The 17,496-nt window shown below is 43.4% G+C and overlaps 1 protein-coding gene across 1 annotated transcript in view; it reads left to right on the top strand.

The window, feature by feature from the left end:
* AGMO (alkylglycerol monooxygenase) overlaps positions 1 to 17,496 on the top strand; it is a 679,770-nt gene that overhangs the window by 294,228 nt on the left and 368,046 nt on the right. The gene's annotated exons all lie outside the window — the stretch shown is intronic.

The following is a 17,496-nucleotide window of genomic DNA, read 5'->3' as shown; positions in this document are numbered from 1 at the left end:
AAATGTAATAAATTATTTGATTGCAAATGACAAAAACCCAACAAGTAGAAAAGGAGATGTGCAGTTTCAAAGATTTAAGTGAAAATAGTGCCTAAAAGCACAAAGCAGGAACTGTGGTTAGAGTCGGACTGGAAGAAAGTCACAAGTTCAGGCTTACTGTGATGGAGAATGGCCACATACAGGGGCATAATTAGGCCGGCTGAACAAGGTACCTTTAATCTGGGTGTGGAGCACTGCAAGATCTTTTGTGGAGTATGTGTCAAATAGTGCTGGTTCCAATGGGCTGCAGGCTGCGATGTGTGTTCCTGCGCTGAGAATGCATCACTCTGTGGTGATTCCGGAGAGCTGTGGGGCTTTGATATGTTTGTTGTCCTGCATCAAGGATGTGTCATGCAGCAGTGGTTTTAAGGAGTTGCGGGGCTGCAATGTGAGGTCCTGCATTGAGGAGGAATTGTGCAATGGCAGTTCCAAAGAGCTGCAGGGTTCTTACATCAGGGATGCAGCAGCAATTCTAAAGTGGAGCTGTAAGTCATTGCTTTGCACTGGTTCGGTTCTGCTTGGACTACAGCTGGGCTGGCAGGGCACTCAGGCCCAGGTCAGGTAAGACTCACCACAGACAGAGTCCAGGTGCTGTATTCAAGGTGGTTGGAGCCTTGTCTGACCCTGAGGCTCTGATCAGGAAGCTAGCTAACTAGCCTATGGAGTCACTCTGGTGGTTCTGGATTCAAGATGCAGGTCTGATCCCTTTCACTCGGGCAGCAGAGTAGCAGGGCAGTAGAGCAGCACAGAAGTTATTCTGAGTGTTCCACCGGTCCAGAAGTGTACTCAGGGATTGGGTATAAGGGTCCAACAGGTATACTTAGTGGCAGCTCTGAAGAAGGAGAAGGTTCAGGAGGTTCCATCCCCAGAGATGTTTGGAATGTTCTCCCCGTCCTCTGCTTGTCTGGAGCCAAAACGACTAGTGTCAGACCCTTTGAGAGTGTGCTGAGCGAGAGCTTTTGTGCAGTGTAAGTGTGGTAGGTGACAGCTCCCCCTCCCGTCAAGTCAGAGATGGTCCAGTCTGCAAACATCTATTCCACCTTTTTCTCACTGTCTGAGAGCAATACACGAAGACCAACTGCCAGCTGCACCTTTTCATGTGGACCAGTACACAGGCTACAGGCACCAAATGGTTAGGACAAGTAAAAGCTAACTTTATGAAGTGGTGTTGTCAGAATTGAGACTTAAAATCCGACTACCATTAAAGGGGGTTTTAAATTACAATTCTTTAAACACCAAACTCGACCTGCTCCCAATCTAAAGTCATCATTTATTAAATGTAATAAGGCAACCCAATGTATTCCTAAAGGAGAGGTAGGCCTTATAGTATTGAAAACGAATTCAAGAGTTTTTCACTACCAGAACATGTAAACTTATGAAGTACATGACCGACTTTTAAATTCACTACACCCTGCCCTAGTAGCTGCAAGTAAAAGCCTTCACAAATGTTCACCAATTGATTTTGCCAGTACTTATTAGGAGCATGATTCCATTATAGCTAATGAAGTTGGGTTTTAGGGAAGGGATGCAGATCTTCTATGAGGCTAAGCCTTTGATGAAGACATGAGCTGCATTGTTTTTGTTCCTTCCTTCCAAGAATCTAATGGGGGTCTAGTTAGTGCTCAGTGACATCAAAACATTTATTTGACTAAGTGAGATCTAGAGTTGTGTGTCCCCTAGGACCTTGGAGCACATAACACCCAAAAAGAGTCCCACCCATAACAATGCCTCTGTCATTGTGCTGTTAAAGTAGCTGAGTGTCCATGCAATACTTCTGCAGAGCAGAGTGACATTTGCAAGGGTAGCTCCGGGCCTTTAATGCTGACATTTAGGAAGCACACACCACCCTCTGTTTTAATGCTGCTAAGATGTCATAATTACTGAACTCATCATTGATTAACTAAATGGTGTGTAGTAAACCATAACCAGCACTTTGGTGTTGACCTTGCACTATTGGTGATATGTTCTTGTGATGAAAATACAAGCAGAATGCAGCAAAGGCAAGCCAGAGAAGTGCCCATCTTAGAAAAAGTAGTCCTACACTTATACATAATATTTCAAAACACATTCCTAGAAAGTAACATATCTTTCAAATCAATTCAGTATAGTAAATTGCGCATTTTTATTGAACCAGTACCTATGTTATTGCCACTGGTGAACATCTTTCCAATCTGTCCCTTCGTACAAAAAAGCTGTTTCACCTCAAGACAGATGTATGGTTTATACGATGCATCATTACTTCAGTCTTTGACAGCACGTCATTCGCTGGTGTAGTCTGGAGGATGGGTGCATCCTTAGCTCTCTTTTTCTTGACCCTCTTTGTGTGATGAGATGCCTTGTCTGTGGCCCCAACATCTCAGACCACACAGACCGACTTCACAGCCGCATAAATGACAGTGTGTAGGGTCCTTTGGCAGTGACTGCAGAGGAACTATGTTGTGTCCTGTCTTAATTGACCCTTCCAAATATTCTAAAAATGCAAAAGAACGTCAACTCACAAAACCCAACTCATTCTAACCACCAAATGGTTGTTCTGTGGTCTTAACTAAAAATTGAATGACCAGGCAACAAAGCTGGTGGTTGAAGAGGTTTACTTATTGCCCGCTAGAGGGATGCTTTCCTTTGTTCTGACCAACATGTGAACGGTGTGCCAACAGTGCAAATGCTGCAGTAAGATGATTCAAGGTCCTCTTATGTATTGTTGATTACAGGAGTCTGGCAGCGAAAAAAGTTGTTGGTAGGCCAGACCTATTTTAGCAGTAGATGAATCAGAAACCTTCAAGAGATTATTGTTTGAGTGAGAAATTAAAAGACTATTGCTGCAGTTACATAGAGTTATAGCGGAACAAGTTGAAGAATGACGATCATGAATACAAAATGCTTTCTCAACTCTTACATTTCTGGCTCAGTTGAACCATAGATGTCAACATTAGCAAAATAATAGACTTTTCCATTTCTATTCGCTTTGGCCAAAACCGCTTAATTCCTGCTGAAATCTCAATTATTCTTTCAATTACATTCCCCCAAAAAATGTGTACAGCATAATATTGATTTTCACTCCGGTAACAACAACAGTAACAACATGAATAGTTATGACAATAATATTAATACATGTGTTTATTGCAATGCAAGCTGCTATTTGGTCGCAAAGTGTTGTAAATAACAGATGTTCCTGGTATCTAACTTAATAACACCCACTTTATCGATCATAGTAGTATGAAAAGCTTACTTGCCATTTGAGGATTCAGTCTTGTGACCTGCAAGCTAGATTATATACCAACACTGAGGAATTGACTCACCGAGGCATCCTCCAAAGATATCAAATCATGTATTCACCATGGCACGCTTGCTATACATGTAGGTTTAATCGCCTTACCACACATGGATGAAAGGAATGTTTTCTGCACTGCCATCCTAAATTACATCAATCCCAGTTTAATATATTTTTCATTTAACTCCATGCTCACCTTTGAGTGATAGAAGGTTTGGCCGTGTTCTGCCTTCTCTGCATTGGCTACCCCGTGGAATGTGGAAATTTTTCGTAATTGCTATTGATATAACCTTAAACAGAGTAAGAAGCGTAACGCTCACAGCAGAAAAAGAGGAACAGTTACCTCTTGTGATGAAAATAAAAATACATAACAAACAGAGAAAAAACATCCCAATAAAGTCACCTAAGTTCAAAAAACAAAGTAGAGGAAATAAGGGAGACAAAAGTAGAGGCGAAAGAAAATATGTAGACCGCCTTTAGGCCCCCGGGCAAAGTGATTTAAAATTGCTGAATATTAGAGTAGAGATCAAAGAAATTATCCCTGACACTCCTGAACGCGTTTGCACAGTTTTTGTTTTCATAATATACATTTTCTATGGATTGATTTTTTTCAATCTCATCTGCGCAGCCAACTAGGCAGTGATATTGACAAACACTGGTCTGCCTGTCACACAAACTTATGATCAGGTAAATTATTGATGACAATACTATTTAGTGCCTTCGTATCTCACGCATCAATGTGGACTCACAGCATTTCTTTTTCAGTGTTCGCAACAAGCATAGAAAAATTACTTTCAGCAGCAAGCGCTGCTGTATTTTTTTCTTTATTGTTTTGTACATGTAGGTCAGCTACATTTCTTGACACGGATGAATGAATAACAAATGCTGTCCGTGTGTGATGGATCTGGGATGGGTGGTGATTTGGAGTGATTTTGCATAAACAAAAGGAGGTGCCTGATTGAAGGTAATGGAGAATATGCCATGCCAAAAGGTATCAAGGTCAACATAGAGGTCAAGAACAGTATGACTCAGAGAGGGAGGAGGTCGGCCGAGATTATGATGCGGTTAGAAGTATGTTCAAATCTCAGCATCCTCTCAACATCCTGTGACTTTGGGCAGATCACTTAATCTCCCCATGCCTACAAAATGAATGTGACCTTGCACAATGTAAGTGGTGCTCGTGTAAAGCACTCCAATACCTTCCGTTCGAGGTTGCGCTATATAAAAAAAAAAGAAAAAAGAAAAAAAAACACTAAAATCCGCTCTGAACTATTTACTTGGATTTCAGTGCAGGCTGATGTCATAAAACAATACATTGGCATATAATAGATTTTCCTTCCTGCGGGAGATACTTTTGGAGCATTTAGAATATTATTTAAATCCTAGTTAAAAAAAGATCAAAGTTTGATATAGATTCCAGTAGTGCCTTACACATTTGTTCGCTGAACTGCTGAAAGAAGCTGAATTTGACCATGGCATTAGCAACTTGCCTAGATCTGTTTTGAGTGTCATAATAGTTGGGCTGTCATATCTTTTAGGAACAAATATGTCTTGAGTGAGGTGAGGGGGCCGCCATCTACTACTACTCTACATATCTGCTTTTTCTCATTATGGACAACATATACAAAAAAGGGGAGAATTTATGAACAATAAGCTGGCGTTAGAAATTGCAGTGTTAGTTGACTGTGGTGTGAGCGCTGGTCAAGCAGCAGCCACAATCCCTTGCAGGGTGAGTTGTAAAAAGTCACTAAATTAACCTCTGCTTTATTCTGTGTCGCTTGGCACAAAAACAGTAAGGCTTAACTTAGAGGCAAAGTTCAAAGTATTTATGGAGCACATACACAGTAATAAAGTGAAACTATTTGACATCAAAATTACAAGATTTCATCAGTTGAACCAGAGTTATGATTTTTTAAAGTTTTTAGTAAAACACTAGTGCCTAAAGGATCAAAGCGACAACCACCAACATCTTGTCGCATGAGACCGGGTCAAAGGGGACAAATTTAGCTGACAGTGATGGAGTGTTGTTCAGGTACAAGAAGTGAATTAGGCCCAATCAGCACTTACCTTCTGATTGTAAAAACATCTTGAGAAAATTGTTCTAAGAAGGTAAGGTTTAGTGGGGCAAGGATGTAGGAGTTGTCCAAGGATGGAGCGTCATGGTCTGCGGGCCTTAGGTCACAGCCACAGTGTAGATTTCTAAGTTTGAACTTAGTTGTCGAGATGACAGTCCAAAATCTCCTTTGGGAAGAAGCAGAGGGCTGTAGCTGAAGGGAGTTCCACCCTTTTGGTGAAGGACCGCTGAAAAGGATTTGCTGCTCCAGAGAAGAACATAGTAGGAGAAGCCGCAAAGTCAATCTGACCGGCAATGCACTACAGATAGGTGGATAGGTTGGTCCCAGTTGGTCCCAGTTTTCTCCTGGTTCTCAGACCAGTTTTTAGCTAAAAAGTTTCTAAGTTCCCACTTTTGGTGATCTGGGAACCTTTAACACCACTTCCAAGGGTCCAAGAGCGGAGAAGCACAACTTGGAGGGTCGGTACCTACTCAGGATGGGTCCTGGTGTGGTTTCAAGGTGGAGGAAGCCTTTTGTGTTCCTGTGGCTCTGAAGGCTCCTCGCTCAGCCCGACTCTCTTCAATGTCTACATGAGCCCCCTCGCTGACATCGTGCGCAAACACAACATCAACATCACCTCCTACGCCGACGACACTCAGCTGATACTCTCCCTCACTAAGGACCCCACCAGCGCCAAGACCAACCTGCAAGATGGAATGAAAGACGTCGCAGAATGGATGAAACTCAACCGTCTGAAACTGAACTCAGACAAAACGGAAGTCCTCATCCTCGGAAACACCCCGTCCGCCTGGGACGACTCTTGGTGGCCCACGGCCCTTGGCACCGCACCAACCCCCTCAGACCACGCACGCAACCTCGGTTTCATCCTGGACCCACTTCTCACCAAACAAGTCAACGCCGTATCATCTTCCTGCTTCCTCACCCTCCGCATGCTCCGAAAGATCTTCCGTTGGATCCCCGTCGACACCAGAAAGACTGTGACCCACGCCCTCGTCACGAGCCGCCTGGACTACGGAAACACCCTATACGCAGGAACCACCGCTAAACTCCAGAAACGTCTGCAGCGAATACAAAACGCCTCCGCCCGCCTCGTCCTCGACATACCCCGCAAAAGCCACTTCTCCGCCCACCTGAGACACCTGCACTGACTTCCCGTCAACAAAAGGATCACCTTCCGTCTCCTCACCCACGCACACAAAGCCCTCCACAACAAGGGACCCGAATACCTCAACCGTCGCCTCAGTTTCTACACGCCCACCCGTCAACTTCGCTCCGCCAACCTCACACTCGCCGCCGTCCCTCGCATCCGCCGCACCACGGCAGGTGGGAAATCCTTCTCGTACCTGGCGGCCAAGACATGGAATTCCCTCCCCACCAACCCCAGGACCACCCAGGACCACCTCGCATTCCGGAGGCAACTCAAGACCTGGCTCTTCGAGCAGCAGTAACCCCCTCCCCCTAGCGCCTTGAGACCCTCACTGGTGAGTAGCGCGCTTTATAAATGTTTTTGATTTGATTTGATTTGATTTGAACAGGAGATCAGCAAACTAGCTCATTTAAGACACTCTGGAGGTCCTAGGTCTTAGGACAGTTAAAGATCCAGTCTTTGTCCCCAGGCAGAAGGTAGCAGAGCAGCAGGACAATCAGGACAGCAATCCAGCAGAGCAGAAGTCTTTGAGAACAGCTGTCCAGCAGAGTGGCAGTCATTCCAGAAGCACAGCAGCTGTTCTTCCTGGTAGATTGTACACAGGTCCCGAACTGACCTAAAGAGTTGGTATCTGATGTCTTGCTTTTATACCCTGGTGCCCTGGTCCTGGAAGGTGGGAGAAGCTTCTAGATAGTGACTTTGAAGTGCATGGAATTTCCTGCCTCACCTGCCCTGGCTCCAAGCTGGCTGCAGTAACAGTGTAGGGTCTTTGGACCTTTTGTGAGAAAGCAGAGCACAGGCTATTCAGTTGTAAGTGAGGCTGTGCTCAGCTCCATCCCTCCATCCTGCCGGCAGACGTCCATTCAGCATGCCTGATCCCTCTATTGTGTAAGCTGTTGTTTACACCCTGTCTTGTGTCCAAGGCAAAGCTGCATATAAATGTCAGGCTGAGTATTGAGCGTGCATGAACACGGAAGTGTGTAACCACAAGATATGAGGAAACAAACAAACAAATGACTCAGTGGCCCAGCGCCATCTTGAATGCACTCAACGTCTCATAGAGGCTATGTGGAGAGGAGTAAACATAAACATCAGACTCAATGGCCCAACACCATCTTAAATATATTAAATGTCTCATAGGACGTAAAACTGTTATTTTCGGTGGGAGATTAGCACAAACGAAATGGTCTTTCAAAGTTTTACCTTTACAAAATGCAAATGCCATATTGCAAGAATGCAGGGACTAATAAGAACTATACTAGATTCGATTGTATAAAATATGCTACTCGGTAAGAAGTCTTGCTTCACACCTGAGTAGAAGCATAACCACGTATTAGTGGAATAATCTGATCCCAGTTTTTTTATGATGGCTTTCAAGCACTGCTGAGAGTTGCCCCCTCCCCTTAATTTTTTTTCTCTTGACTTAACTTTTACTTTTTGTATTTTATCGTTGATTTGCTTAATGCACAATATTTTTTACACTCACACAGATTTAATTGTTTCTTTGTGTTTATTAGGTAAGGTATTTGACTGAATAAAGGATCACTGTTTTTGTTAAAATACTTATACCCCAGGTCACTTTCTATAATTTTGGGTTGGGTTGTTTTTTGAACCCATGCCAGCTGCAGGCACAAAACAGCTCTGGGCAGAAAAATGCTGTAGGAAAGTCATCATTTTTGCCCTGGTCACCTCCATTTTGTGACTGATGCTGGTGGTTGCTGACTTTGAAAGTGCCATGTGCTCTGCTAACCAATCCCAGGGCCAGTGTTCTGTCCTCTAAAAGTTTATGGTAGTTGGTATAATTCTAATTGGCAAAGACAACCCACCCTTAAGCCCGTAGTATATAGTAGGCCTGTAGGTTTAGGTATCCCAGTGGAATTTATGTACTTAAGTGTGTGCATTGCTGTGGTGTCTGGTGTCATTGTAAGGCCAGGCCTGCCATGCAGGTTGGTTCTAAAATAAATCTATGTTCAAACTTGACTTTTGAATTAAGAGTACTTCCAAAGTCCAAAGCTACCTTTTTATGAATTGTAAGTCACCCTTAATGTCTGCTCTTGGCCCCTTCTAGGGTAGGGTGAATTGTTGTGAAAAGCTGGGACCAAATAAAAAATGGTTTATATGCCCTGGTAAGAAAAAGCAGCTGAAGTTGTTATTCTCTATTGTAGTGATGCTAGCCCCATAAGCTAACATGGAAAGGCTTTAATAAACTTAATGAGTCTAACTTTTGATTGGAGCTAGCTAGAAATATCATGCAAAGCATCAAAATATATCTTACAAGGTTAGAATTATTATAATTATTACAGTATTGTAGTTTTAGAACTTAATCTCCTGAAGTTACCTAAAGCAGCTCTGTAGCAGCCTCTTCCGACTTGTGAGCCTTTTACTGTCTGACACATGGTGCTTTCTGAGTAGGTGTGATGCAGCCTCAGGCTCCAACAATACTGCCATTTTGTGAGAGGAGATTTGCTTCCTTGAGTAGCCAGGGAAAGGAAGAGGGCTAGGGAGATAAGCTGGATGGAAAACATAAGTCATAGGACCTAGGCCAGCCCCCACTCCCTTGATCTCTAGCCAGATGCGAGCCCCCCTCATTATATTAGGAGAGAGGCTGGAAGGGGGATGTAGTCAGTTGTTAGCCACACCTCTGGGTTGAGTTACACTGACATACTCACCAAGGAAGGATTTTCTCCATTTAGATTTTTGGGAGAATAGTGCACTCTGGGTCAAAACTATGCCACACTTTGCAGAAAGTAGTCATAGCAAGCGGAGGCAGCTTTATTCCCATTGGATGGGATGCTCCTCTCCTTCTGCAAGCCCAGAAGGGAGGATACCTATGGCAGAGTTGCAGAAGCACTTTAGATCATTGCCTGGGGCATTAAAAGAAGAAGGACTGCCCTGCGGGACCCTTGGACTGCACCTCAGAAGGCTTGCACTCAGAAGGGCTGCACCTTCTGCACTAACAGGCTTCACAAAGAAAGGACTATGCCTGACTCAAAGGAAAAGGAGTGGAGTCCTTGATCACCAACATGTACAACAGAGCTGGAAAAAGTCACCTACCAAATCGAAGAGAGAGTTGCAACTGGATTTTCCCAGACTGCGCAGGTGCATTGTGGGAAAGTGAGTCCTAGTCCTCAAGAGGCAATCCAGATTCTCTGAACCCTTGGTTAGTGCTGGTGGACCCTTGTTTTTCCCAAAGGAACCAGAAAACTACAAGAACTCAAAGTATGGAGACTTTTCTACAAGGTTTTGCAGAAAAGCTCCAGGAGCAGACTGGTTCGACGTCAAGAGTCAAAGTGTCGATGTTGACTTGTCGATTAAGTTGACTATGTTGATTAATCACACTGAAAAGCTCCACTCGAAGCTCCACTCATCATCAGAAGAAAAGCTATCAATGACTGCTTCAAGACGCTCCTCGTTGTCGACGCCTAGGACTTAACAGTCGTGGTTTCCCCAAGTCGCCGAGCTGCACCTGGCCACTGTCGTTGAATCGAACTCTGCATCCAGCAAGCCTGAGGTCCCCCAACAAGCTTGTCAATGAGAGAAAAGCTCCAAGAAAAAGAATGTCTGAAGGTTAACTTATGACTGGAACCTAGCCTTCAACCTATCTGACCCTGCTGCATTAAGCAGGCCTTAAACTTTGACCTCGCCCTGGTCCACCGCAACAAGATAGCCGCAAGTGGCACTTAATCCTTTTTTGCCACTAGAATGCACAATTTTTTATTTAATCTTGGAAAACTCATATCTCTGGTTCCCTACATTGGATTTATTTAATCTTGGAAAACCGATATCTCTGGTTCCCTACATTGGATTGTTTTGGTGTAATTTTAATGATACAAATATTCTCTGTTTTTATAAATTGGTGTTAGATTTTTATTATGCTGTGACTTTCACTTATTTACTGTTTTGGTGGTGTTAAATACTTTAAACATGCCTGTGTCCTAAGTTAAGCCTGATCGCTCATTTGCTAAGTTGCCAAGGTTTGATCAAGTATTACTTTACTGAGACTTGAAACACCTATTAGTGATTGTGGTATTATTACTAGCTGAGGGTCAATTCCCCTCCCCCCCCACTAATAACCCACTTTCCTTCAAATTCCAACTTTCTAGAAGTGGCATTTTGAAAATTGTGGTAAGAAACACAACATACCATTTAATATGACTTTTCACAACAATTCCAAAGGTGCCAAACATGACATAGCTTGTCTGCTCCCAATTGACAAATGCAGCTTATTAAATGTAATAGGGAATCCCCAGTGTTATTTTATGGGAGAGGTAGGCCTCAAAGTAGTGAAAAATGAGTTTAAGAGGATTTCACTACCAGGACATTTAAAACTTAAAAGTACATGTCCAACATTTTAATTATGAAGCACCCTGACCTTTGGGATACCCCTGTCCTTCCATAGGGGTGACTTATATATGTAATAAAAGGGGAGCTTAAGCTTTGTCATTGGGTATTTAAAGCCAAGTCAACATGGCAGTTTAAAATTGCAATCAGGCTGCAATGGTTAGCCTGGGACATGTGTTAAAATGCTACTTAAGTGGTTGGCACAATAATAATTGCTGCAGGCCCACTGGTAGCATTGTATTTACATGCCCTGGGCACACCACTTTGCAAGAGACTTAAAAGCAAATTAACTATGCCAAATGGCTATAAGACATTTGAACTATGTTTATAGGACAGAACACAAGCACTTTAGCAATGGTTAGCACACAGAGTACTAAGGCCAACAAAATCACATCCAGCAGAAAAGTGGAGGTTAAAGGCAAAACGTTTGATAATGACCCTGCAGAGAGGGCCAGCTCTAACAGCTGGATATTTTGATTGCCAACAAACCGGTTAAGTTTAAATAAACCTGCAAGCTAAAATTTATTAACCTTTACCGAGAATATTGAGAATAATCAGCCACCAAATAGGCCTCCAAATGGTCCTCTGAGCATGTCTCTCAGTGACCCCTGCTTTCGTTAAACCTGCTGTTACTGACACTTGTAGAGGAAACTACAGGTGTGGAAATTTAAAGCCTTTTCTGTCACAATTTCCTCACTAATATTATTATTAAAAAACAGGTGTCCTGAAGTTCTCAGCATGCAGATTGGTAACTGAGTACCAGAAACTCTGCACCCCATTAGAGTTTTTGCAAGAAAGAAAATATTAAATCAGAACTTTCTTAGCCTCTAGGAAAATGTTTCTATATTACTGTTACTGTTTCTATCTGTCTGTCTATCTATCTATCTATCTATCTATCTATCTATCTATCTATCTAGATATAGATACATACATATATATATATGTAGATAGATAGATAGATAGATAGATAGATAGATAGATAGATAGATTAGCATTTGCTAGGCAAAAATTTGACATAACCTAACAATAGTCAACATTGTATATGCTTCAAACCAAGTGTAGCCCAATAATTGTGGGTTATACTAGACTTTGTCTAATAAAGTCTTTGCACACACTTGTCACTAACATCGATGGCCTTGTTCCTGTAGGATGATTCAAAGATACAGAAAGGAAGAAATCTGCAAAAGGGAGAAATCTGCGCAGCTTTGCAGTGTTGCCATCTGTGTTCCTTTTTGTCCCTAGCGTTCCCTCTATATATTTCTTTTGAAACAGTTTTAGGAGGCATAACCCCTAGGAGTCTACAAGTTGCAGATACAGGCTCCTCAGGATCACCCTTGACAATTTTGGTGCCCCAGTGAGTGGAACCATCCACTGGTCCACTAACTCCATAATCCAAAGGGAGTAGCCCCTTCCAACATTCTCTGTTTGAGCCCTGACTTCTGGTTTTTGAGGTGTCTAGATTCACATATGAGAGAACCCTCTGGGCCTCCTGGTAGAAATTCTTGTCCAGAGGCTCCGAGCAGATTAAGACCCCTTCACATTTACTTTTTGAATAAATATTTGTATAAGAAACAACAGTAAGGGTTTAAGACATTACTTGCACTTGTCAAAAGGGTTAACTAGAACTGCTGGTGACCCTCTATTTAGCTGGAGTGTCTTTTTAAATCTTGTGACCAGTAACTATTTGAGAATATTGAAATCTGAAGTTTAACAGTGTACAGTTAATTAAAACCAATACACAAAAAATAAAACACAATATTAAAACAAACAATGCACAGTAGCTCTCAATATAAAAACTCTTAGGAACCACTCCATTGCCAATAGTTTCCAAGTTTTCAACCTTACAAGAGATTTTACTCTAGAAAAGACTATGGTGCTAAAGACGGACACCTCAATGTCTATAGTAAAAATACAAAGATTAATGAAGCTGAGAGCGACCTTGTAACATCTGTGCAGTTAGTGTACCCTTTGTAACATGGCGTAACATTGTAAAGCTAAAAGTACAGTCATTCATAAACAAACTCTTCCCATTAAAGTTAAAAAAAAACAGACTTAAAATGTACAGGGGCTTGAGGAAGAGAAATTAGCACTGTACCCTAGAAGGGCACTAGCACTCTGAGATCTATAAAAATGTGCAGAAATGTCAAGGTTAGGGAAATATTTCTGCTTTATGACGCAAGCACTAATCATAACCATCTGTTTGACTTTTGCATGTGGTGCTTCAGAACCCCTCCGTGGTCTCCCTCTCAGTAGGTTGCAGGTCAGAAATGGGGGGTCAAGAATGGCGGGAGTGGGCTTGTAGGTCACAGATAATTAAAGATTATTTTAGATTGGTTAGTTAATTAATCGTGCACCTGCGTCCTGTATCCTCAAGTGCTGAGGAACTGCTCCCAAGTTTGTCAAAAAATTGCACAAATCTGCAACTGAGCTGTACCCCATTGAAACTGCCATAATCGCTGGCCTACACCTGTGCAGCCCCCTTCAGAGCCACGCTGGCTGAAGAAAAGTCTTGCGGTCAGCCGCAATGCATTTGAAGAGGCATATCTGTTGGATCAATGTTTCCGGGGCTAGCCTGCAGAGCCAGCAGACACCTGACTTTTTGCTTTGTTTCCACCGGGGGAAATGCACGTGCGCTGGAAGGCAAGTCGTGATATTTCAAGAGAGCTGTTTTAATCCGTGGGCTGATTGCCTTACCCTGGCGGGACTGCAGAGTGAGGCTGTCATATGATGGCAAAACAAGCCTGGCATCACTTCTTTTTGTTAGGGCTTCTTTGTCCATTAGCTGCGAGTAGATGTTGGCGCTTTCCTTTGTCACTCGCTTGAGAAGCTGATATGAGCTGAGATGAGTGAATTGATTTGTTATACCCAGCGCCGTCAGGGAGGGCTCGAGGTAAAGCCGGGCAGTAGAGCTAGGCTGCACAGAGATTTCAGCCTAAAGAAGGGAGCTTAGTGTGCCTTGTCTTGCTGTCATGAGTTTTTAGCAGAGGTTAATAATTGCCCTTTTTCTCACAAATGAATTTCTGACCAGGCCAAATTTGAGCTAACCTGGGCCAGCGACATGCAATTTGGTAAACAGAACAGCACTTTGAAGAGCTTGGTATGTTATTGTGGGGATTAATTTGGCTTGGGTGGTTTTCAGTAAAAAGATGTATGTCGAGCTGCCAATCGTGTTTTTCGACAAGCTTAAAGGCAGAGGTGACACAAATGGATTTCTGGCTGAGATTTACCAAATGAGGCTTAAAGGAGCCATTGCAGTCAAGCACACCCAGGTGTTTGTATTTATGCACAGGCTCCATTTTACTGTTGCCCAGGTGCCACTGATGCCAGTGTTGTGTTGTTGCTCTGAAAGACATTGTTTTAGATTTCTTCAGGTTGAAGCACATTTTCTTCTGAGAATTCAGCCATGGCTATAAGTAGCCTCTGTCATCCTACTCTGGTACAGCTGAAAAGAATGAGATCGTCAGCGTACATCGAACATGTCATAGCCACTTTCCCCAGACTTGGAGGATGAGGATTAACTCTGTCCAACCTTGTTGGTAAATCAGCCAGAAAGAGGTTGAAAAGAAGAGGAGCAAGTACACATCCCTGTCACAGGCCCTGTCAAGTTGGAATTTCACTGGAGAGGTGAGTACCATTGCCCAATTTAACTCTCACCGAGCTGTTTGTGTGGAGAAAAGTTATTGCTTATAACAAATGAGCTACAATGCCCCACTTTGCAAGCTTGGACCATAGTTTCCCTCTGTCTACACAATCTAATGCAGCCTTATAGTCTATGAATGAGAGAAAGAGGGACCTTTTGGTGTGCCGACTTGGATCGAATAATAACGGCACAGCCATGAGATTGGCAGTTCTGCCTCAACTTTAGAAAAGCATGTTCGATTGAATGGGATTAGGTCATTATCTGCAGCCCAGGCTTCAAGCTCTTCGAAGAGGTTCCCCGCAAAGAACTTGGACTCGATATCTAAAAGTGCAATTAGTCGGTAATTTGCTGGATTGCTGGTTGAGCCCCCTTTGAAGATTGGGGAGATAATTGAACCTCTCCATAAATGTAGAATGACATTAGTGGCAATTGTGCTGTTGTAAAGTGCTGAGAGATGTTTTGCCCAAAAATCCAGATCTTCTTTAAATAATGGAGCGGGATGCCATTGAGACCTGGAGCTTCCCCCCTCCTTGGTGATTCTCCTTTTGACTGATTCCAGGCTGCTGCGTGATTGTGTAGAACATCGAACAGCTGTCTGTGCCTGATCTTGAGTTGTGGTTGCTTCCTGAATCTAGGGGTCATAATGGCAAGAAAAGTATTGATGCCAGATGGACTCTGAGATGTTAATTATGGAGTGAGGATGCATTGCAGTGCTAGGCTGTTTACACTTTTCCAAAACTGTGCGTGCCTGTTTGTCTTCAGTGACTACATAAGCCCGGCCACCGGGCTAAAAGTTGCATCTCTTTGACGTTCCCACAGATGAGCCCTGTAGGACGGCCTGGAGGTAGACAACAGTGTCCTCAGGTCTATGATTCAAGGCTCTTTCTGAAGTAGGTGGAGGGTGCAGTTTAGGTTATGTTTGAGTGTCTTTGGTCGCTGGCCGGAGCGTGACTCTTAGGGCCTGCGATGCCTTGAGCCTAATGGTTGTTGTGGGCAAGAAGCAAGAAATTGGGTGTGTAAACTCACTTCAGGCAGCTCGTGCTACTTGTGCTGCTAGACAGATGTGGTATGGTCTAATTTAGAGGACCACATTCACTTGACTTTTCCTGTCAGTTCCAAAATAGTGTCTGATGACCACTTGAGCTTCCTACCGTTGTTCGTATACATTGCGCACTGCAATGCATTTTTTGAATCGTGGTGGTTGATTACGTGCGCAAAGTACAGCTCTTGTGGCAGATGGTCGCTTTCACCTCTATTTGCTATTTGAAATTTCGAGATTCAATGGAACAATGAAGATGATAAGAATGTGAAGTGTATTGGTGTTCTCGCCTTCTGATTGTAAAACTTAAATGAGGGATGTTGATCCATGCTATAACGGCCATTGATGCTTCGAAGATCCATTGCTTCAAAAAAATGTTATTAGCAATTTCCCTAGCCTGTCCTTTTTGAAGACTGGGAGAGTAAATTGACCAGGGACCTGCCAGAAGATGTTCTGTGCCACAATGGCCTCCTCACAGCACTCCGTGCCTAATATGTTCATATTCAAATCTCCAGACAGGACTAGCTCTGGGCAGAGAGCATTATCTTGCAGCTCTTCTATCTTTTTTTTCAGCTGTATTACAGCCTCTGATTTACAAGCTTTCCCTGGGGGAATATAAATATTCACTAGAGCTAGATGGAGTGTATAAGGGCCCTATGCCGTGGAGATCAAAACTGTCTGTAGGTTTTTATGCATGACTGGGGACATGTGATGGCTCCCCTTGATAACAGAATTAATGTATATGATAAGTCCACCACTCAAACGCCCAAAGCGGGCTCTCCTTGTTGCTGGTATGTGATAGGTCATGTATACCGAAATAGCCGACAGTGTTTCCGTCCAGGTCTTCTGCAGAATTAGCGCTTGAAATTATGTTTAATAGTTCCGCAGGTTCTTGTACTCCAGCTTTTCCAGCAGACTGTTAATGTTCCAAGAGCATATAGTAAGGTTGTATTTATGTTCCGAGCAGTCAAATGGTTCATTTGCTTGAGATGCAGAATGAGGAATGAATTTCACCGAGTCCATGTCAGCAGAGGTGAGACTTGGCGTTTCGTGGAGCTGACTCAACAGCCGGAGAATGTTACCCCGGTTCAGCAGGCTGAATGTGCCCTGTGATTTGTATTCCAGATACCTTAAAGTTGCTCTGGAGCATGCAGTGCCATAACATGTAGTTTGTGCTGGCGGCTTGAGGATAGCCTGAGGTGGAAGCATCTTGCTGTAAGTTACTGATTGAGGTAAAATAGACTCCTGAGATGCTGGCGCTGTTTGATTGATCTCTGGAGTCTGATGCTCACCTGTAGGTTCCTGTACAGGTGGCTGAGGGGACTCCTGACATGTTGCCTGCAAAGAAGCTAAAGGGAAAGAGTGTGTGGTTTGAGACAGCGGGAGCTGACCCCTCATGATGTCGCTAGCAGACTTAGGGTTCACTATGGCATATTTTGTCAGAGCACTTTTCAGATCTTCAAAGCTGCTGCTTAGTATTCCTAGTAGGGATGCCAGCTTGTGCAGGACTGGAGAGCAGGAGCAAGAGCAAACCGGTAGCCAGGACTCAGCTGATTTCTGGGCTCTGACTCAAGTTGTTGAGATCTGCGATTTTCGAGTCGATCCCTGAAGCAAAGACTGCCAGCGTGCTGAATAATTAGATTTGAGTGTCCATTTTTGTGGACTGCGAGTTGATAGCGACGGGGTGATTTGGAGGGTGTTCTGAATGGTATACATAACCGCCGCTAAGTCTGGCTCTACTGTGGTATCAATGTGTTTACTGGTTCCAATGCAGTCCTTTGGGCCAGAACAAGTTACTTCGGGTGAGCGTGGTGTGGAGCTGGTATGGTTCTGCTCAGTGTCTCTATCACCATAAGTTGCTACAATTGCTTCACACTCAAAAGAATTGAGCGAAGAAGGATTCTGCTGTGTGTTGCTCTCTGGGTTGCCATGAACTGTCAAGAG

The sequence above is a fragment of the Pleurodeles waltl genome, chromosome 10 (assembly GCF_031143425.1).
Source record: "Pleurodeles waltl isolate 20211129_DDA chromosome 10, aPleWal1.hap1.20221129, whole genome shotgun sequence".
Lineage (NCBI taxonomy): Eukaryota > Metazoa > Chordata > Amphibia > Caudata > Salamandridae > Pleurodeles > Pleurodeles waltl.
Note: the sequence above shows the minus strand (reverse complement) of the source record. Positions and strands in the feature narration are given on the sequence as shown.